The 23,815-nt window shown below is 40.5% G+C and overlaps 1 long non-coding RNA gene across 2 annotated transcripts; it reads right to left on the bottom strand.

Annotated features, from left to right (window-relative positions):
• Nucleotides 1–532: 532 nt before the first annotated feature.
• LOC117513221 lies at nt 533–11,709 on the bottom strand. 2 transcript variants are annotated; one of them, XR_004561489.1, is made up of 3 exons: nt 11,425–11,709; nt 6,147–6,280; nt 533–606 (listed from the first exon to the last, which is right to left on the bottom strand). It is a non-coding gene; the product is annotated as an uncharacterized LOC117513221 (long non-coding RNA). The 2 variants fall into 2 exon arrangements; XR_004561490.1 differs by lacking the exon at nt 11,425–11,709 and adding an exon at nt 9,735–9,910.
• Between the last annotated feature and the right edge of the window lie 12,106 nt (nt 11,710–23,815).

The raw sequence follows: 23,815 nt of genomic DNA, 5'->3' as shown, positions 1-23,815 counted from the left end.
TTAATGTCATTTCAAAACGCACGACACCCAGCAAATGCATACATAAAAAGTTGGCTCACTTTAACTTTTGTCGTGTTGGCTGGTACCGTGCTGCTCTCTAAATTCGGCAGGGCGTCCTCATCAAGCTGGCTGCTTTGGCTGCTGTTCATTGTTGTACTATCCATGATAATTGGGATACCCACCCGCTACCCAATACCCGCCCACTACTGTGTATGGACAAGTAGCGTAACTGTAAATCTATGCTACCGCCCAGCAAAGCCTCACTAAGTGATAATAATGTCGATATTACTTGCCAGCCAATATCAGTGAGACTCCATTAGAGACTTTGCAAATGTGTGTTTAAGGCAGAACTGTGTTAGGTATGATTGGTTTGACTCATGATGCTACTGAGTATTTAGGTGTTACCCCCTTACCAAGGTTTGTTCATAATGTGATTGTTAATCACATCACAAAGGGCTGTGCTTCCTTCCAGCAGGACAACAGAATACTGTGGATCATCAGGAATTCCTTTCATCTTCTCAAACCATTTCTGCTAAACTGACAGGCATAAAGGAGACAGATAGTCCGTAGTGGTCTTGTTATCCAACTCTCGAGCCCCTGGGTTCCCTGGGTATAAACACACAAGAATGAAATTCGAGAATCAAAACCCTAGAGCAACAGTTTATTAATGTAAATTTCTTGATGTTGCTGAAATTTCATCAAGATAACTCTCTAAATGTAACCTAAAATGTTCTGTCACAGCTCCAGTCATGAAATCTTTTTGATTGAGGATTCAATCAATCAATCAATCAATTTTTTTATATAGCGCCAAATCACAACAAACAGTTGCCCAAGGCGCTTTATATTGTAAGGCAAGGCCATACAATAATTATGTAAAACCCCAACGGTCAAAACGACCCCCTGTGAGCAAGCACTTGGCTACAGTGGGAAGGAAAAACTCCCTTTTAACAGGAAGAAAACCTCCAGCAGAACCAGGCTCAGGGAGGGGCAGTCTTCTGCTGGGACTGGTTGGGGCTGAGGGGAGAGAACCAGGAAAAAGACATGCTGTGGAGGGGAGCAGAGATCGATCACTAATGATTAAATGCAGAGTGGTGCATACAGAGCAAAAAGAGAAAGAAACAGTGCATCATGGGAACCCCCCAGCAGTCTACGTCTATAGCAGCATAACTAAGGGATGGTTCAGGGTCACCTGATCCAGCCCTAACTATAAGCTTTAGCAAAAAGGAAAGTTTTAAGCCTAATCTTAAAAGTAGAGAGGGTGTCTGTCCCCCTGATCTGAATTGGGAGCTGGTTCCACAGGAGAGGAGCCTGAAAGCTGAAGGCTCTGCCTCCCATTCTACTCTATAAACCCTAGGAACTACAAGTAAGCCTGCAGTCTGAGAGCGAAGCGCTTCTATTGGGGTGATATGGTACTACGAGGTCCCTAAGATAAGATGGGACTGATTATTCAAAACCTTATAAGTAAGAAGAAGAATTTTAATTCTATTCTAGAATTAACAGGAAGCCAATGAAGAGAGGCCAATATGGGTGAGATATGCTCTCTCCTTCTAGTCCCCGTCAGTACTCTAGCTGCAGCATTTTGAATTAACTGAAGGCTTTTTTAGGGAACTTTTAGGACAACCTGATAATACTGAATTACAATAGTCCAGCCTAGAGGAATAAATGCATGAATTAGTTTTTCAGCATCACTCTGAGACAAGACCTTTCTGATTTTAGAGATATTGCGTAAATGCAAAAAAAGCAGTCCTACATATTTGTTTAATATGCGCTTTGAATGACATATCCTGATCAAAAATGACTCCAAGATTTCTCACAGTATTACTAGAGGTCAGGGTAATGCCATCCAGAGTAAGGATCTGGTTAGACACCATGTTTCTAAGATTTGTGGGGCCAAGTACAATAACTTCAGTTTTATCTGAGTTTAAAAGCAGGAAATTAGAGGTCATCCATGTCTTTATGTCTGTAAGACAATCCTGCAGTTTAGCTAATTGGTGTGTGTCCTCTGGCTTCATGGATGGATAAAGCTGGGTATCATCTGCGTAACAATGAAAATTTAAGCAATACCGTCTAATAATACTGCCTAAGGGAAGCATGTATAAAGTGATAAAATGGTCCTAGCACAAAACCTTGTGGAACTCCACAATTAACTTTAGTCTGTGAAGAAGATTCCCCATTTACATGAACAAATTGTAATCTATTAGACAAATTGATTCAAACCACCGCAGCGCAGTGCCTTTAATACCTATGGCATGCTCTAATCCTCTAATAAAATTTTATGGTCAACAGTATCAAAAGCAGCACTGAGGTCTAACAGAAACAAGCACAGAGATGAGTCCACTGTCCGAGGCCATAAGAAGATCATTTGTAACCTTCACTAATGCTGTTTCTGTACTATGATGAATTCTAAAACCTGACTGAAACTCTTCAAATAGACCATTCCTCTGCAGATGATCAGTTAGCTGTTTTACAACTACCCTTTCAAGAATTTGTGAGAGAAAAGGAAGGTTGGAGATTGGCCTATAATTAGCTAAGATAGCTGGGTCAAGTGATGGCTTTTTAAGTATGGTTTAATTACTGCTACCTTAAAAGCCTGTGGTACATAAGCCAACTAACAAAGATAGATTGATCATATTTAAGATCGAAGCATTAAATATGGTAGGGCTTCCTTGAGCAGCCTGGTTAGGAATGGGGTCTAATAAACATGTTGATGGTTTGGATGAAGTAACTAATGAAAATAACTCAGACAGAACAATCGGAGAGAAAGAGTCTAACCAAATACCGGCATCACTGAAAGCAGCCAAAGATAACGATACGTCTTTGGGATGGTTATGAGTAATTTTTTCTCTAATAGTTAAAATTTTGTTAGCAAAGAAAGTCATGAAGTCATTACTAGTTAAAGTTAATGGAATACTCAGCTCAATAGAGCTCTGAACTCTTTGTCAGCCTGGCTACAGTGCCTGAAAAGAAACCTGGGGTTGTTCTTATTTTCTTCAATTAGTGATGAGTAGAAAGAGTCCTAGCTTTACGGAGGGCTTTTTTATAGAGCAACAGACTCTTTTTTCCAGGCTAAGTGAAGATCTTCTAAATTAGTGAGACGCCATTTCCTCTCCAACTTACGGGTTATCTGCTTTAAGCTACGAGTTTGTGAGTTATACCACGGAGTCAGGCACTTCTGATTTAAAGCTCTCTTTTTTTAGAGGAGCTACAGCATCCAAAGTTGTCTTCAATGAGGATGTAAACTATTGACGAGATACTCTATCTCACTTACAGAGTTTAGGTAGCTACTCTGCACTGTGTTGGTATATGGCATTAGAGAACATAAAGAAGGAATCATATCCTTAAACCTAGTTACAGCGCTTTCTGAAAGACTTCTAGTGTAATGAAACTTATTCCCCACTGCTGGGTAGTCCATCAGAGTAAATGTAAATGTTATTAAGAAATGATCAGACAGAAGGGAGTTTTCAGGGAATACTGTTAAGTCTTCTATTTCCATACCATAAGTCAGAACAAGATCTAAGATATGATTAAAGTGGTGGGTGGACTCATTTACTTTTTGAGCAAAGCCAATAGAGTCTAATAATAGATTAAATGCAGTGTTGAGGCTGTCATTCTCAGCATCTGTGTGGATGTTAAAATCGCCCACTATAATTATCTTATCTGAGCTAAGCACTAAGTCAGACAAAAGGTCTGAAAATTCACAGAGAAACTCACAGTAACGACCAGGTGGACGATAGATAATAACAAATAAACTGGTTTTTGGGACTTCCAATTTGGATGGACAAGACTAAGAGTCAAGCTTTCAAATGAATTAAAGCTCTGTCTGGGTTTTTGATTAATTAATAAGCTGGAATGGAAGATTGCTGCTAATCCTCCGCCCCGGCCCGTGCTACGAGCATTCTGACAGTTAGTGTGACTCGGGGGTGTTGACTCATTTAAACTAACATATTCATCCTGCTGTAACCAGGTTTCTGTAAGGCAGAATAAATCAATATGTTGATCAATTATTATATCATTTACCAACAGGGACTTAATCAGATTCAATCAGTGCACAGAACAAGTTCAGTGTTACTGCGTAGCTTTGTGGACCAGACCTATTCATTTTTAAAACCAACGAGTAAACACACTGTCTGGGGCCCAGGGTTAATATACCTCACCACCAAATAGACCCAACAATCACCATTAATCCAAGAGATGGTGAACCATAAAGGTTCTTTTTGACAGTTGTAACAAAAGGTACAATATTGGCTGCAATGGCTTTCATAATCCTACCCAATAACGTTGCATAATAAATTATAGGCACAGTGGTCTGGTCTGGGACCCAAAGGAGTGGTAACATTTTTTGGAGGTACAACAGGACTACAGTAACAGATGCTGTCAAGTTTTATAATGAAACAGGGCAAAGCGACACTTAAAATTCACTTGTGGACAGGCTTATGTTTGAACACACTAACCAACTTGTCGCTCAAAACAGCCATCTTCAATCTAAATTATCCATTAATCATGTGGCTTCATGGATTAACAACCACAAAAGTCCAAAGTCTTGTTCTAGATTCTGAAATGCATAAAAGTACAATATGTTTTTACTATATTGCATCACCAAGACAGGTTCATAGCCTTAAAAAATCAACTCTAGATTTTATGCAACATGGAAAATGCTCAACTACATCAACACTTCAGCAACAACAGCAGATGAATATCCATCCACATTAACCTGCTCCAATAAACAATATGGAAAATGTCAAGTTCCTCATATTATTAGAATTATCTGTCAGAATAAAGGCACCAATAAAGTCAGTAACAAAAAAACTACTTCACAGAGTTTGACTTTTAACAGAAGAGCTGAAAATAGCCCTGAAAGAAGTAGCTAAGCTGTCAAATAACTACAGTTTGTGATTTATCTGGAACACACATCTTCCAGAAATCTAGCAAGACTTCACAGTTCATTTACAGCACATACAGCGCCCTCCAAACGTTTCACACATTTTGTGTATGAATTTCAAATACAAATCATCTTCCTTAAATTCAAACTGAAAGCAAATCTCAACATTCTGATATAGATTAATTAAAAATAGAAAAGCCAAGATGATGGGCTGCATAAGTAATGGAAGCCTTTGGTATAATACATGTAAATAATCTGTTTTTTTGCCAGTTTTCTTCAGACAAGTCATTTTCGAGTCACTGAATACATCTTGGACTTTATTTACGTCAATTAGAAAGAAATACAAACAGTATGGTAATCTATGGTAAATCTGTGTGGAGTAGACAGTTCTCAAAAACTGAGTGACTGTGCAAGAAGGAGAAGAGTGAGGAAAGCCACTAAGACACCCAGACAACCCAGAAGAAGTTATATAGAGGAAGATTTTCTTAAAAAGAAGACCTGGAAGTTCAGCTACAATTTGCCAGATGGCACATCTGAGATGCAAGCCTAGATTTGATGTTTTGCCGGGGAAAAAAAAACAACAACAACAACAAAAAAACCTCATCTATACCACTTCATCATGAAGCTGTATAACTGGGGATACAGAATGCAAAAACATGCACTAAGCACAATTTCTCCATCACAGCCAGAGAAGTCTATAACTTCTTCTTCTGTGTTGTCTGGGTGTCTTGGTGGCTTTCCTCACTCTTCTCCTTCTTGCACGGTCACTCAGTTTTTGAGAACTTTCTCCTCCACACAGATTTACCATAGAGTACCATACTGTTTGTATTTCTTCATAACTGATGTAAATAAAGTCCAAGACATATTCAGTGACTTGGAAATGTTCATGTATCCATCCCCCTGACTAGTCTGAATAAACTTGCAATAAAACTGATTATTTACAGGTGTTTACACCAAAGCCTTCAATTACATACACAACCCATCATCTTGGCTTTTATATTTTTAATTAATTACATCAAGTTCTAGAGATTTGCTTCAGATTTAGTTAAGGAAGATAATTTAGAATTTTTTGTTTGTTGTATTTTTTTGTATTTGAAATGGCATAAAACAAATTAGAATGTGTGAAATACCAAGTGTTCCAGTACTTTTGGAGGGCACTGTAACACTGATGCTTAAGTAGGTGAATTTACACGTGCACAAACACAAGGAACAACAAACATTTAAATTCTGCAGTGAAAACCGACACATTCAATATTTATTTCACAACTTGTGTACTTACGTGGAAGAGTTCAGGGAGGAACTCCTCCACTATCAGCTAGGATCCCAAGGCGGCTCTGCGTTGAAGTCAAATGGTTCTCGGTATAAAGCTGCCCCTAGATCCTCTGGATAGTTGTTGTACACCTGCAAATGCAAGAAGCACAGACAAGATCAACACAAAAATCACAGAGGCTCACTGTGTCCTCGGCCATTTACATGCGCTTCAAAGGTCTAAAGTAATTCCTTTTGGCTTCTGCATATTCAAAATCCTCCATCAAAATTCATCAGAACTCAGAATATCCTCACCTACTTCAGACAAAATGTCAGTGAAGCCAGCTAGTTTAAATCAGCTAATATCAGGATCTAATCTATTCACAACTAGGCAGTGGCTATTTGCTGGATATGGCAAACACGCACCTAGCGCTATTTGACTGGATCACCTCGCTGATTGGCTAGTTTAAATGACGTCATCGCAGAGTTTATTTCAACATGGCGGTGCCTTCGGCAAAGTTGAACTGGGCGACATTTCGCCCTACGCAGCACCATCAAAATGGCGGGTTGCACTGGTTTGCCGGCCATCTAAATTTATTCATGACGGACGGAACGAACGGTCGCGGTCGGGCGGGAACTTAAAGGCGATTGGAGTTTAAGATCTCCTTATTTCACATTCATGATAGTAGCTCGATATTGGTGATTTTCATTATTGAAAATTGGCATATTTACCATTCACTATTTTCGGGGTGGAGTGATCGAAGATTTTGCAGACATGACACAGAGAAAAAAACAGGATAAACACGCGTGCCGACGTGTACTTCTGTATTTTTGTTTTATTCTGTCTTGAATTTGCAGGTTTTGGAAATCACAAACCTAATGGTGCGTTTACACATAACGACAGGACGTCACGATGCCACGAAGTACACATTCTTGGCCGCTGATCATGAATGTGATGATTCGGGACAGAGGCATCAGGTTGTCCTTAGGAACTGCTGCAACCTGTTACCACACGTTACGATTAATGGCACATATTGCTAGAGAATTATCAGGAACCATTACGCACGGTCAAGAATAATGTTCCCTGTTGCTGCACGTTATCACGCATAACAGCGCATTGTTAAGTTCTATCATGTTGTGAATGAGGCGAACTGTCTCCACACACACACACACACCCCATATTCATCCAACCGTCAGTTGCTGAACAGTTCAGATCGCCTCCAGTTTGCTCCTTTTAAATCCACAGCAGAAGAACTTTGTGACTACATGATTGTTGGACTCTGTGCCATGGAGTGGTGCAGAGAGGAGGAGGAGACGGAGAGAGCCAGATGTGTGGCTTCACACGGCTCTCGTCTTGCGCGTTTTCCCAAACATCTGGCACATGCAGCAGGTCGAACACCTGCAGGAGCGCACTGAGGAGCACCGGAAAGAGGCTTTTAGACGACTTGGCATCACTGTCCTTCTTCAGCATACTGCAGCAATGAAACTGAATGCAGTGCAGCAGGGCTTAATTGTGCGCACATCAGAGAAGAACGCTGTCACGCTCTATTAAGGATCATCACTAATCAAGACGGATCAACACGCTCAGTTACAACCTCCACGACATGAGGCGAAATGAGGGCGGTGCGTGACATTCGTGGAAGATTTTTTGACAGCCAAAAACATGCTCCACGAATATCACGCACCAACACGCACTATTAAGAAACCTATTCAGATGCATTAAGTCACATTAAGAATGTCACGAATGTCATATTTGCGTCGTTCGTGACACATTCCTAACGCGTCTTGCTTATCTGTAAACGCACCTTAAGAGATTATTTCTGTTTACAATGGCATTTTGAATGTTTTATCATGTTAGCTACACAAAATGAGGCCACTTAAGGCCAAATAAAAAAAATAAAAAAAAGTTGTTTATCATCCCCGCCCGACACAGAAAATTACCAAGCCTGCAAAATTATTTCCACCGCATGGCGAAAAGCGCCAGTGGAAATAATTTCAGGCACGGCGGTGGAAATAAAACAGCATAGAGTCCCTCCGCAGTTGGTGATTTTCTGTTCCGATTCAAATGACTTTATTATAAAGTCATTTGAATCGGAAAAGAAAATTATGGCACCCAAAACGGCCAGTGGAAATAATTTCGGGCATGGCTATGCTACGTTTTTGAACTGCTTTTAGCGTCCAACAATCCCTCCGCCAGTAGGTGATTTTCAGTTCCGTCTCAAACGCCTTTATGGCACCCAAAACAGCATAGAATCCCTCCGACTTTATGGCACCCAAAACGGCATTAAAAGATGCAAAATTACCACCAACACTCAGTGCCACAGGTGCCGCCATGTTGAAATAAACTCTTCTACGATGTCATTTGAACTAGCTAATCAGCGAGGAGATCTGGTCAAATAGCGCTAGATGCACGTTTGCCGTCCCTCCGACTTTATGGCCCCCAAAACGGCATTAAAAGATGCAAAATTAGCACCAACACTCAATGCTGAAGGTGCTGCCATGTTGAAATGAACTGTTCGATGACGTCATTTGAACTAGCCAATCAGTGAGGAGATCCGGTCAAATAGCGCTAGGTGCGTGTTTGCCATATCCTGCAAAATATCCACTTCGTTACAACTACGTAAAAGCACTTTCAACCAGTTATGTTTTGCTTTAGACAATAACCGATTGTTTTTTTTTTTTTGGGGGGGGGGGGGGTAGTTTCTCCAGACATGATGACGCCATCCTTTTTGTGTTCTGTGGTGAAATGATTCAATTCAACATGCTTAAAAACTAGTATTAGCCATTTTCACTGGGTCTAAATAGCTCTAAAACAATAATAAAAAGTTTATGATTTGAGGTGATCTGGTTTAACTTTGGCTTAAAATGGGTAAATTTGACTGGTTAATAAAAACATCTTAATATTGTTAAAATCGTACGCGACAGCGCACTAACAACAATGAGCGATTTGCAATGGAGGTGAGCGGATCGATCCTAATATCGATAATATCAATACCAACGCTGGTATTGATACTGAACGATCCTCATGTAAAAAATTCGATACTCAAGCTTTTTTTCCTCTCCCTGTGCACGCAGATTAATTAAAGTCTTCTCTCTGTCTGTAAGAGCAGCGCTGCGCTGTGTCAGACAACACGGCACAGCGCACCCTTGTATTGTGGTTTGTCAGCCCTCTACTTCAGGAGATTTTGTTTTAAGTTGTGTTGAGTGATTTTTTTTTTTTAAACAAAAATGTTGATTGTGATAATAAAGTATTTTGTTGTCACATACAATGTTTGGTGAAATTCTATCCTAGGTCTTTTGGATCCTTTGGATCTATGAAACTTAAATATGAAAAAGTATCGATATCGGCGATACTGGGCCTGTATTTACTTGGTATTGGATCAATATAAAAATTCCCGGTATCTCCCACCTCTAATTTGCATACGCTCCTGTATCAATAGCAACGTCCAAAACCAACCAATATTACGACAAAAAAAATATACTAGTTATTTGCAATAACATACCACAAGCTATCACGTTAGGTTTATTAGTGTTGCAATACCATGAACGTTAATTTAGCAATGTGCTAATGAACAAGCTATAGCTAACAACGATTGACGATACTTACGTCTGCCAAAAACCCAAAACTGGGGGTACAACGCTGTTTCTTTTTTGACGGAATTTTTAAAGAGTGGTGGGATTACTAAAAGAGAAAAAAATAAATGACATAGAAGCAGTAGTACTGGACAAATTATTATCGAACACTACTAATCACATTGAACAGAACCGAGAACACTTGGGCGGTAACAATCTCAAGCACAGCAAATTTAACAGGGACGCTTCCAAAATAGAATTTCAAATTAAAACTCAAACGCCAAAAGAGAAAAAAGAAAAACTAAGTTGAATGGAGCCAACTTTGCAGCTTTATAAATAAAAAATAATTATATATGCTGTATTTAATGTATCAAAATAACTGAAGATGTTTTTTGCCACTTTTATTTATATATTTATTTTTTGCTTTTGCAATAATTTTTGCAGTCTCACTCATAGACTGACGATATATAAGGTTTCACTTTGGTTATGTGTATCTTGACGCAGCCGAAATAAGAAGGCGGGGCTTACAGCTGTCAAATTCAGACGTCTGTTTAGAATATATACAATCTATGCAAATTGTTGTTTAAATAATTCCATCATTTTACATAGTTTACACAATTTATCTTTGACAAATCAAAAACGTTACATTTTATTGAATTAATTATGTACGTTCAGAAAAAAACTGAGCCAATTTTATTGTTGAAGGCAAATTTGTATTTATTGTCCCTGACAGTATGCACACTTTCTGTAAATACTAGAAACTTCCTTTCACTTCTCAAATATCAGTGTGTTCGTCTGCTATATGATATATTTAACTGGAATTGCTGATCCAAACAACTAATGATTTTTAAAGGAAAATTTTGGAAATCATCAGGCGTGCCCAAACCTTTACATACACTATATATATATATAAAGTTGGGTAGGATTACTTTGAAATGTAATCCATGTACATACATGCATACATGTAATCCACATGTATTCTTTCAAAGTAATCCTACCCAACCTTGTATATATATATATATAAAGACAAGAAACATCAATAAAATAAGGAAACATCAGATAAAATAAGATTGACACAATGATAAAGTGCAGTAGGAAACAGTTTGAACGGTGGCAACATGTATACTGGGTCTAATCAAACTGAATATTCTGTCCCCAAACCCGACATTCATTCCACTGCAATGCTAAAAGGCAGTGATGGTACAATAATCTACTATATACTGAAATGGAAAAGGACAGAATAATAACATAAAAAAGAGAAAACAGATAATATTACAGTTTGCATCACTTGCAAAAACTAAGCAAGCAAAGTTTATTGATGTTGCACTTTTGAATACCTCAGTTATTATTTTAAATAACAAACAACATATTGGATACAGTCATGATGACAAAATAACCAACAAGTTTGAACTTATTAAAATAATCCCTGAGTATTATATTTGGGCATTGATTTGTTGTTTAATGATTTTTTTTTTTCTAAAACTGTGGTGCAACAATACTTTTGCTACTGCTGCTGGTTTTAGCACAATTATTCCTAGTACTGCTGTAATCATTATCATATAAAATAACATATATGTGGTTACTAACATATTTGTGCTGGATCATCTCAAGTTATTTTCCCTACACACCGCATTCTAGGAAATAAAATGCAAATAAATGTCAAAATCAAAAATTAGTGTATCACTGTAGATATTTATATAATTTCAGTTTGTCACACAGTTTACCTGTGTGACGTCTTCATTGTGCTCCCCATGGCTCAGCAATAAAGACAAAATGTTGTCCAGGGAGTGTTGCAGAATGTTCCACCTTGACCCCGGATCAATGAGTGGAACGAAGCGTTGGTCTTTTGAGTAATGAGTGAGCGCTGTGCATGTCTGATCCTCCTCACTCAGGCTCAAACAAGATTTTTCTGTCCTTTGCCTCCAGGCTGACTTTGAGAAGTTGTGTCTCCCTCTGAAAATGCACAGTCCCCCGTCCCCCCCGTCCAAGAAGATCAATCTGCATGTCTCCCTACAGGAGGAGGAGGACAAGGAGGAGGAGGAGGAGGGCACTAGACAAAGGTCAACTGCTCTTAACTAGTCAGGAAATGTTTTCTTAGTGTCTCTTTTGTCATCATATCAATATTAACATCATCGGTCTAAAATACACATATCAGAGTCAAAAATGTATTCCAGCTATTCTGTTGTGCAATATGTCATAATTTTTAAAACCTATTAGCTGATAGCAGTTATTTGCATATTGGAAATATGCATGCTGCTTTTGTTTAAAGGTAGGTCCCTTCTGCTGCTCCCTACTTTGCACTCAGGGTCACCACAGCAAATATGAGACGGATGTGCAAGTTGAATTGGCACAAGATGTCCTACCTGACACAACTCCACATGAAGAAATGTGGCAGGGGTGGGGTTTGAACCAGGAACCTTCCCCACTGAAGCAAAGTGCACTAACCACTTGGCCGCCACCTCTATCGTATGCTGCTTTAGTTTAATAATTTAAATAGGTTGTGTCAGACTGACAGGGAGTCAGTAATTTATTGAACTAAACTAAAACATCTGATGACTTATTGGATTTTAAGTAAAATATATTTTACACTCAAAATCGCAATTATTTATCAAATATGTCAATTATCTTCATCCCTCGACTGACCCCACATTTTGGAACATGAGTTGCAGCACACACATCAGATGTTATGTTCAACCAACTAAGCAAGACGTTGAGCACAACGGTAGATGTGCATTCAATCAATTCAATCAATTTTATTTATATAGCGCCAAATCACAACAAACAGTTGCCCCAAGGCGCTTTATATTGTAAGGCAAGGCCATACAATAATTATGTAAAAACCCCAACGGTCAAAACGACCCCCTGTGAGCAAGCACTTGGTGACAGTGGGAAGGAAAAACTCCCTTTTAACAGGAAGAAACCTCCAGCAGAACCAGGCTCAGGAGGGGCAGTCTTCTGCTGGGACTGGCTGGGGCTGAGGGAGAGAACCAGGAAAAAGACATGCTGTGGAGGGGAGCAGAGATCAATCACTAATGATTAAATGCAGAGTGGTGCATACAGAGCAAAAAAAGAAAGAAACACTCAGTGCATCATGGGAACCCCCCAGCAGTCTAAGTCTATAGCAGCATAACTAAGGGATGGTTCAGGGTCACCTGATCCAGCCCTAACTATAAGCTTTAGCAAAAAGGAAAGTTTTAAGCCTAATCTTAAAAGTAGAGAGGGTGTCTGTCTCCCTGATCCGAATTGGGAGCTGGTTCCACAGGAGAGGAGCCTGAAAGCTGAAGGCTCTGCCTCCCATTCTACTCTTACAAACCCTAGGAACTACAAGTAAGCCTGCAGTCTGAGAGCGAAGCGCTCTATTGGGGTGATATGGTACTATGAGGTCCCTAAGATACGATGGGACCTGATTATTCAAAACCTTATAAGTAAGAAGAAGAATTTTAAATTCTATTCTAGAATTAACAGGAAGCCAATGAAGAGAGGCCAATATGGGTGAGATATGCTCTCTCCTTCTAGTCCCCGTTAGTACTCTAGCTGCAGCATTTTGAATTAACTGAAGGCTTTTCAGGGAACTTTTAGGACAACCTGATAATAATGAATTACAGTAGTCCAGCCTAGAGGAGATAAATGCATGAATTAGTTTTTCAGCATCACTCTGAGACAAGACCTTTCTAATTTTAGAGATACTGCGTAAATGCAAAAAAGCAGTCCTACATATTTGTTTAATATGCGCATTGAATGACATATCCTGATCAAAAATGACTCCAAGATTTCTCACAGTATTACTAGAGGTCAGGGTAATGCCATCCAGAGTAAGGATCTGGTTAGACACCATGTTTCTAAGATTTGTGGGGCCAAGTACAATAACGTCAGTTTTATCTGAGTTTAAAAGCAGGAAATTAGAGGTCATCCATGTCTTTATGTCTGTAAGACAATCCTGCAGTTTAGCTAATTGGTGTGTGTCCTCTGGCTTCATGGATGGATAAAGCTGGGTATCATCTGCGTAACAATGAAAATTTAAGCAATGCCGTCTAATAATACTGCCTAAGGGAAGCATGTATAAAGTGAATAAAATTGGTCCTAGCACAGAACCTTGTGGAACTCCATAATTAACCTTAGTCTGTGAAGAAGATTCCCCATTTACATGAACAAATTGTAATCTATTAGATAAATATGATTCAAACCACCACAGCGCAGTGCCTTTAATACCTATGGCATGCTCTAATCTCTGTAATAAAATTTTTTGGTCAACAGTATCAAAAGCAGCACTGAGGTCTAACAGAACAAGCACAGAGATGAGTCCACTGTCTGAGGCCATAAGAAGATCATTTGTAACCTTCACTAATGCTGTTTCTGTACTATGAATTCTAAAACCTGACTGAAACTCCTCAAATAGACCATTCCTCTGCACACCTTGGGGAACAAATACACAATATTTGTTTCAGCACTGCTTAAAGGCCATTGTAATGTCCCTCAGAAAATGGCACAAAACCTGTTCCGTGCTTTGTTCCTGTGTTATCAAATCCCAAATCACAGTATGTATATAAATCTAATCACACATAGCATCTAAAGTGGCTTCCAGTAAAGCACAGTTTGATTTCCATTGTTTGGCTCATAATAGACATCACAGGCACTGCGACAGTGCAACATGTGTACCACCCACTGTGAGGGCAAGTTGTCCAGCAACCGCATTGTGCAGCAGGAATTCTTATTTGTAAGCATTCCAAAGACCTGACATCATTGCCTCATCTTAGAAAGGCCTGCCATTAACCCTGGCTGACCACTCAAAGAGAAATTAATACACATTTTAGCAAGTAGAAAACCCATCAAGGAACTATGCAGATGTAAAATGTCTAATTTATTAAGCAAGGTGACCATCAGCTTCAGTGTTCTTGAGGAATCTCTAGTTGAATGTCCAGTCAGGTCCAGGAGCAAGCACGGGTGCTGCACATCACCACATCCACCATGCTACAGAAGTACCTTGTGTCCTGAATGCACATTGCCCAGGCAGACAAGTGGTTCATCTCCACCTCTTGAAAGTAACAATTGTTTCAGTGGTGTCCAGACTATTCCAGAAAGGGCTGAGAGGGTGCAGGTTTTCCTTGCAACCCATTGACTCCAGCAGGTGATTTCACTGATGAACTCATCCCACCCGCTCAAAGTGATGTTAATCACTTTGCAGAAGCAAAGTGAAGGTCTGTGAAGCTCTCATTAGCACTGCAGACGATGCAGCTGTTGCTAGCCACACACAGCAAGATCTACAGTTACTGATGGACCAGTTTTCCCAGGCATGCAAGGACTTTAGGCTGACTAGCAACCTGAAAAAAAAAACAAAAATGTCCTGGGTCAAGATACAGCAACACCACCAGCCATCACCATGGACAACTATGAACTTGACACAATCAAGGAATTCACTTACCTTGGCTCCACCTTCACCGACAACCTCTCTCTTGATTCAGAGATCAACAAGAGGATCGGTAAGGCAGCAACAACAATGGCACGTCTCACAACTCGAGTGTGGTCAAACTTGAAACTGTCTGTGGCCACAAAATGGCAGTCTACAACGCATGCGTAGTCAGCACATTGCTGTACGGTAGTGAAACATGGACAACATATGCTTGCCAGGAGAAATGGCTGAACACCTTTCATCTGTGCAGCATCCGCCGTATCCTCGGGATATCCTGAAAGGAACGAGTGACCAATGCTGAAGTTCTCACCCGTGCAGGCCTCCAAAGTATGTTCACCTCGCTCAGACAGCGCAGACCACAATGGTTGGGTCATGTCCACCGCATGGAGGATGGACGTATCCCCAAAGAAATCCTATATGGTGAGCTGAAGACTGGGAAGAGAAGCCGCGGACGCCCACAGCTTCGCTTCAAAGATGTCTGTAAGAGAGACATGCGGGCTCTGGACATTAACACGGAAGCCTGGGAAGATCTGGCAGGTGATCGCACAAGGTGGAGGAGCACCCTGAAGCAACAACTCAAAGAGCAGGGGAAGAGAAGCTCATGGCGTCAGCTGCAAGCAAGAGGGCATACACAAAGGAAAGAAATAGCGCCGTGAGGCCAGAGATCATCTACAGATGCGACCGCTGCGGCAGAGACTGTCACTCCCGCATCGGACTACACAGCCACAAACGTCACCGCAGACACAACGACAACTAGGGTGTATTTCCATGATCAGCCCAGACTGATGGAGGCCTACTAGGGGTCCTCAACACCAAGGCACCTGCATGCTCGATCACGCACAGAGAAATGCACCACATGGCCAAAATGCCATTGCTGATGTCCCTCACAATATGCAAGTAAATCTCATCTGTGTATCCCAAGAAACCGCACGTTTAACACGTCATTCCAAGGGTAACCAAGGATCCTCTGAAGGGAGGCAAAGACATCCAGTCTTAGGCCAAACAAGACCAGAAGCACCAAGGCCTTAAAATCTCAGACCTCCATTTGGCGGCAAAGCTAGCAAGATGGTGAGGTGTGGTGGCCAAGCGGTTAAGTGTGCTTGTTTCCAGTGTGGAAGGTTCCTGGTTCAAACCCACCCCTGCCCATTCTCCATGTTATGTGGAGTTGCGTCAGAAATGGGATATGGTATAAAACTTGTGCCAAATCAACATGCAGATCACCTTGGATCTGCTATGAAAACAAGGGTGAAGACGAATGGACTTGTATATGGGCATCTCCAAACATCTTTGTTCAGGGACCTCAGGGTAGTATCTCAATGGGCTGTGACAGCCTGCGAACGGCATCCGCAAGGAAATTTGTGCAGTTTGGCGCGAGATTCGCAGCACCTTGCCTCAGTCACAGGGCAGAGCTCGCATGTCACTTGAGCTTTGGACACACCAAAAAAATTAGTGTGGCAGTCTTCTTTGCCAAATCGTCTGGTGGATGCCTCGTACCCCTCATCACGTAGACTCTGCGACTCCGAACGTGCGCAACATGTGAGACAACTTATGAGGGTTTGACGCACACTTTTCCTTTTACAGTATATGATCGGAGAGGAACATCATTTCTGGAAGTGGCGGAATGAGTACAGCAGCCTCCAGCTACCTGACTTTGAAGCTGGCCGTCACCCACCCATTGTGGCACCCATTGCCACTTGATCTGACTGGATGCGTGCTGTCCGGCCATGGATGAGCTGCTCAAACCAGGTTATTGTGTTGACCACTTTTTATTTATTTGTTTATTTTTCTGAGGGCAGAAGTGGAAATTAAGTTTACTGCTGCTGGCTGGTGCACACATGGACAACTTTTTCACTTTATATAGGCTTTGAAGGTTTACGGCAAAATTACTTCATGGATTCTAACCAAATTTGCACAAACAAAATTAGGCAGGTGCATAAATTTGGCCACCCTAACAGAAAAATACATCAATAATATCAATATTATTACATCATTAATAACAGCCTCTAAATGCTTCCTATAACTTCCAATGACAGCCTGGATTCTTCTTTACAAAACATCTCAGGTTTGTTGGTTTTGGAGCATGGACAGCCCGCTTAAAATCACACCACAGATTTTCAATAGCATTCAGGTCTGTGGACTCAGATGGCCATTCCAGAATGTTGTACTTGTTCCTCTGCATGAATGCCTTTGTAGATTTGGAGCAGTGTTTAGGGTCGTTGTCTTGTTGAAAGATCCAGCCCTGGCGCAACTTCAGTTTTGTCACTGATTCATGAACAACTGCTCTCAAAAATCTGCTGATACTGACTGGAATCCATGTGACCCTCAACTTTAACAAGATTCCCAGAACCTGCACTGGCCACACAGCCCCACAGCATGATGGAACCACCTCCAAATTTTACTGTAGGTAGCAAGCGTTTTTCTTGGAATGCTGTGTTCTTTTTCAGCCATGCATACCGCCCCTTGTTATATCCAAATAACTCAATTTTAGTTCCATCAGTCCACAGCACCTTATTCCAAAATGAAGCTGGCTTGTCTAAATGTGCTTTAGCATACCTCAAGCGACTGTGGCGTGTACGCAGAAAAGGCTTCCTCTGCATTACAGCATCATACAGCATCTCTTTGTGTAAAGTGCGATGTGTAGTTGAACGATGCACAGAGACACTATCTGCAGCAAGATCATGTTGTAGGTCTTTGGAGCAGGTCTGTGGGTTGAATATGACTGTTCCTAAACACTTATTGAGTGTTGTTAGAAGGAAAGGTGATGTAACACAGTGGTAAACATACCACTGTCCCAGCTTTTTTGAAACGTGTTGCAGGCATCCATTTCAAAATGAGCAAATATTTGCACAAAAACAGTAACGTTTATCAGTTTGAACATTAAATATCTTGTCTTTGTGGTGTATTCAATTGAATATAGGTTGAAGAGGATTTGCAAGTCATTGTATTCTGTTTTTATTTACATTTTACACAACGTCCCAACTTCATTGGAATTGGGGTTGTACTACAGTAAGTCAAGACCTAAAAATATCAATTCACTGAGGACTAATTAACAGACATGGAAGCCACCTTTTAAACTTGTTGTTTCTGAATGTATGCAGCACCATGTAGTGTGGCCGAGCTTGACCCAATTTCAGTTGACCTAGATGGGGAGGTCAGCCAAGTGCTTGTGTAGACTCTGCAGCGGGGAGACTACATGCATGCTCCAAGATACGCCAAAGATTGTGCCCATGTTTCTCAACAGAATGGTAAATGGACTGCATTTATATAGCACTTTTCCATCTGCATCAGACACTACAATTACAAATAATGCCTCACATTCACCACGATGTGAGGGTGCTGCCATACAATCGCAGGAGGTGGTAAAATCACAAGTCAGAATTTCAATACATCCACTTGGGAAATGATTCACAATATTAATACCAGCATTTTGGCATCAAAATTAATCCTATATCTTGAAAATAACCCCCCACCCCTTGAATGTAACAAAGTACGGTCTATTTTCAATTATCTGGCTATTCCGCTATGTGTAAAGTTTGTCCATGCTCTTCAAAAACTTTATAACACAGTTCTTTCAGAAAGGTTTTATTTCAGTAACACTGTGTGAATTACAGAACTTAGGAGGAGGCCATGCTCTTCAAAAACTTTAAAAACATAAACCATTGTCAAAGGTTTTATCAAATTCTTTAGCCTGAGATCTTGTTTTTGGCTTGGCCATGACACTTGATTTACTACAACTTGCCATGCTGTGACTTGAAATTACATGTGTAATTTCATGATCACTGTAATAATATCAGTACTTATGTAGCTTTTGTGACTTCTCTAAAACAAGTACTACCAAGTCAGGAGCTTTATATATCATAAAACTAATTCATGCATTTATTTCCTCTAGGCTGGACTATTGTAATTCATTATTATCAGGTTGTCCTAAAAGTTCCCTAAAAAGCCTTCAGTTAATTCAAAATGCTGCAGCTAGAGTACTGACGGGGACTAGAAGGAGAGAGCATATCTCACCCATATTGGCCTCTCTTCATTGGCTTCCTGTTAATTCTAGAATAGAATTTAAAATTCTTCTTCTTACTTATAAGGTTTTGAATAATCAGGTCCCATCTTATCTTAGGGACCTCATAGTACCATATCACCCCAATAGAGCGCTTCGCTCTCAGACTGCAGGCTTACTTGTAGTTCCTAGGGTTTGTAAGAGTAGAATGGGAGGCAGAGCCTTCAGCTTTCAGGCTCCTCTCCTGTGGAACCAGCTCCCAATTCAGATCAGGGAGACAGACACCCTCTCTACTTTTAAGATTAGGCTTAAAACTTTCCTTTTTGCTAAAGCTTATAGTTAGGGCTGGATCAGGTGACCCTGAACCATCCCTTAGTTATGCTGCTATAGACGTAAACTGCTGGGGGGTTCCCATGATGCACTGTTTCTTTCTCTTTTTGCTCTGTATGCACCACTCTGCATTTAATCATTAGTGATCGATCTCTGCTCCCCTCCACAGCATGTCTTTTTCCTGGTTCTCTCCCTCAGCCCCAACCAGTCCCAGCAGAAGACTGCCCCTCCCTGAGCCTGGTTCTGCTGGAGGTTTCTTCCTGTTAAAAGGGAGTTTTCCTTCCCACTGTAGCCAAGTGCTTGCTCACAGGGGGTCGTTTTGACCGTTGGGGTTTTACATAATTATTGTATGGCCTTGCCTTACAATATAAAGCGCCTTGGGGCAACTGTTTGTTGTGATTTGGCGCTATATAAAAAAATTGATTGATTGATTGATTGACAGGCCCAACACCATTTTGTAATAGTTGTTTCATGAGAAATCTTAGCAAACCAGAAAACCCGCTTTAATAGTGGCAATAAAAAGAGAAATTGTTGTGGACACTTGGGACAGAGTCCTTGATCACCAAATGAGAGACTGTTTTAGTTGTGCTCAGTTGCTCAAAAAGAGCTCCTTAAAGGTTTCAGTAAAGTAAAAAAAAAAAAGTCACAGTCATCAAGAACCCCGGACAGCTTTGATTTACACTGGTTTACGTTCATCTTAAATACTGTGAAGAAGGAAATTTCTCCACCTCAAAGGGTTGTCTTTTTTTTCAAATCTAGCAAGTTTTACACCAGTAAAAACACCTGTGGATGATATTTTTTTGGAAGCATCCAAATTTTGGTGAGGTCAACTACTCACGTCTTGTGAGTTCAAGTCTGGGTCATGGAAATTCACAATTCAGGGCTTTGCAGGTGCAGGTCTTATCATTTTTTTCTTCCTACTTCGGCCCTCTGTCAAAGCTTTATTTGATCCAATCTTCAAAAAAACACCCAAATCATCATAATTTTCCACTGGTATGCCTGATTTAGTTAAATTTTCCTTTTTTAAAAATTAAGTTCTTTACTTAAATTTCACCATTAATTTAAATTTCTTGTCTCATGGCATTAAAAACCAAACCACACCCTATTGATGGACTTATGTGCACAGATAAAACCATCTGAATTAATAATTCTTGTACACTCACTTTGTGCCTAAAACTAACTTTATTGCTAAAAGCTTTAACACCCAATGACAAAGAGAAGGTAAGTCTATTAGTGAGTTCATGGTGAGCCTCAGAAAACTGCTTTCAACATGCAAATTTGAAGCATTTTTGGACGATGCATTAAGAGATAGATTTGTTTGTGGTGTTCCCAGCCATGAGCTTCATGACCGCATGCTGAGTGTTGCACACATAAAGGCCTTAATGCTGGCAGGAGCTTATGAAATGGGCTTGGCACACAAAGTCACAAAGCAAAATGCAAAGCAGTGGCTGGAAAAGTCCCTGAAAACAGTTTTCAAAAAAGCTGTTCCCAAGAAGGAGGAAAGCAGGAAATCGTGCTTCAGGTGCCAAGGACCAGGACATGAAGCAGTCAACTGCCGGTTTAAGGAGGTGGAGTGCTGCAGCTGTAAAAAAAAAAAAGAGTACATTACCAAAATGTGTCGTGCACGCCTAAGAGAAGTGGATTTTGCACAAGCGGGAGAAATGGAACCCGCACAACAAGAACAGAAAGGCGCCAGACAGCTAAAGTGGACCCATCATCTGATGACAGCAAAGCAGCATGACGATCGGGATCGGGAGGAGTCACATGATACACCGCACGCCACGGTCAACATCCCGACAGCTTCAACACAGAAGGCGGGCAATCGATCAGCAGCTTCATTCATCTGAAACACCCAAGGTCACATCCAAAAAAGACAGTGATGTGAAAAACAAGGAAGTTAAACAACCTACCTATGAAAAGTAAAGGGAATCACAGCTATACTACATGTTGCACCAGGGGCCATTCCCAAGTTTTGTAAACCTCACCCTGTGCCTTATGCACTAAAAGATGCAGTAGAAGCACAGTTAAGTGAGATGGAACCCAAAGGGGTTATTACATCTGTTAGCTATAGTAAATGGGCCACACCCATGATGAACATCCCAAAAATGGATAATTCTGTCAGGATATGTGGAGATTACAAAGTTTCCATAAATCCCTGGTTGAAGGTAGATCAATACCCCCATTTCAAAACCACAAGACCTGTTCACAAAGTTGGCAGGAGGTGACAGATTTACAAAATTACATTTGTCACAAGCTTATCAACAGCTGGAACTGGATGAGAGTTCAAAACAATACAAATAAACACGCATGAAGGCCTGTATAAAGTTAACAGACTGCCTTATGGAGTTGCCAGTGCACATGCCATCTTCCAGAAACTGATGAATCAAGTTCTACAGGACTTAGATGAAGTAATATGTTATTTAGATGACATATTGATCACTGGACGAACAGAGAACAACACATAAAAACTTGGAAGAAGTTCCAAAAAGGCTGCAAACATAATCTGCGAGTAAACAAAGATAAATGCACTTTTCTTTTATGACACAGTGTGTTGTATTTAGGACACATGGTTGACGCAGAGGGAATTCATCCCATGCAAGAGAAATGTGAGGCGATTACAAAAAACGTGAGCCCAAGTAATGTGACTGAGTTGAGATCATTTCTCTCTCTGTTGAGAGAGAGGGCTGCTACGTAAAGATGTCAAGTGGGAGTGAACACATCATGTAAAAAGGCTTTTGAGGAAGCGAAAAGCAGCTGATGTCAAAGTGCTAGTACATTTTAACTCAGATCGGCCACTATTGCATGTGATGCTTCACCAGTAGGTGTCAGTGAAGTGATTTCTCACCAAATGCCAAATGGAAGTGAAAAACCAATTGCTTTTGCTTTGAGAATGCTCACAAAAGCAGAGAGGAACTACTCACAAATTGAAAAAGAATCTTTAGGCTTAGTTTTTGGAGTGATGAAATTTAATGAGTATTAGTTTGGACGTAGGTTTACTTTGATGACTGATCAGAAGCCAAAAACACAGGAGTGCTGCCTGCTAGCAGCAGCTCGGATGCAGAGATGGTCCTTGATTTTAGCTGCATACTCCTACAAAATCAAGTACAAATTGTCAGAACAACATGGAAATGCAGATGCATTAGCCAGACTGCCAACAGCAGATGAAGATTTTCCCAGATTAAACCCAGTGTTTCGAGTTTCTTACCTTGACAGTCTGCCTACAACCGCTCAGCAGATTGCACGTGAAACCGACACTGGCCAAAACATCTGTCAGATGAGGCTTTTCAGCCCTATGTGAGACAAAAATTTGATTTGACTGGAAGACGATTGCCTACTTTGGGGATTCAGAGTAATCATTCCAGAAAGTGTGCAACACAGGTTAGTTTCAGAGCTACAGGACAGCTACTGGGGCATGGTAAAAATCAAGTCTTTGGCTATAGAAGCTTAATGTGGTGGCCTTCATTAGATCAGGATATTGATACAGAAGTAAGCTAGTGTGACATCTGCAAACATCAGCACAGTGTTCCTGCTACAGCACCAATACATAGATGGAAATGGGCATCAGGTCCATGGGAAAGAATACATCGTGATTTTGCGGAATCCAAAAAGCAAATATTTCTTGTAGTGATGGATGCATACGTCCAATAGGCTGAAATTATACACATGCAGAATACTACCACATGCAAAACAATCAAAGTTTTGAGGAACTTGTTTTCTGCTTATGGGTTGCCTAAAGAGGTGATAACTGATAACAGACTGCAATTCACTGCAAGTGAATTTAAGACTTTTCTGAAGTTGAATGATGTGAAGCATATCAGAACTCCATCCTACCATCCAGCCTCAAGTTGTTTGGCAGAGAGGCTGCTGCAAAATTTTAAAAGGTCCTTAGCCAAAAGCAGAGCACTTAGCGCAGACCTGGGCAAACTGCGGTCCGGGGGCCACATGCGGCCCTTTGCATGTCACCTGCCCGGCCCTTATGAGGTCTGTGATTATTATTACATATATTAAAAATGTCAAGCTTGTGTGTTGCAAATCATTAGAGAGGTTTATTTAGGTATATTTAAATATTTACATATTATTACAATAATAAATATTACCTATAAAAGCTATAAAATAGGTAATTTTTTTGTAAAATTTGTAATGGGAGACAAACAAGTTATCGATGGTGTGGCCCTCGGACCTAATTCAGGCTCCCTATGTGGCCCCTTGTAAAAATTAATTGCCCACCCCTGACTTAGTGGTATGTCGTTGCAACATTGCATTGCAAATTTGTTGTTTGGTTATCGAAATATGTCATACATGACAGCTGGGAAGACACCAGGAGAACTCTTTTTGAAAAGACAGGTCCGCACCAGGTTGTCTTTGCTAAAACCAAATTCCT

This window comes from Thalassophryne amazonica, chromosome 7 (assembly GCF_902500255.1).
Source record: "Thalassophryne amazonica chromosome 7, fThaAma1.1, whole genome shotgun sequence".
Lineage (NCBI taxonomy): Eukaryota > Metazoa > Chordata > Actinopteri > Batrachoidiformes > Batrachoididae > Thalassophryne > Thalassophryne amazonica.
Note: the sequence above shows the minus strand (reverse complement) of the source record. Positions and strands in the feature narration are given on the sequence as shown.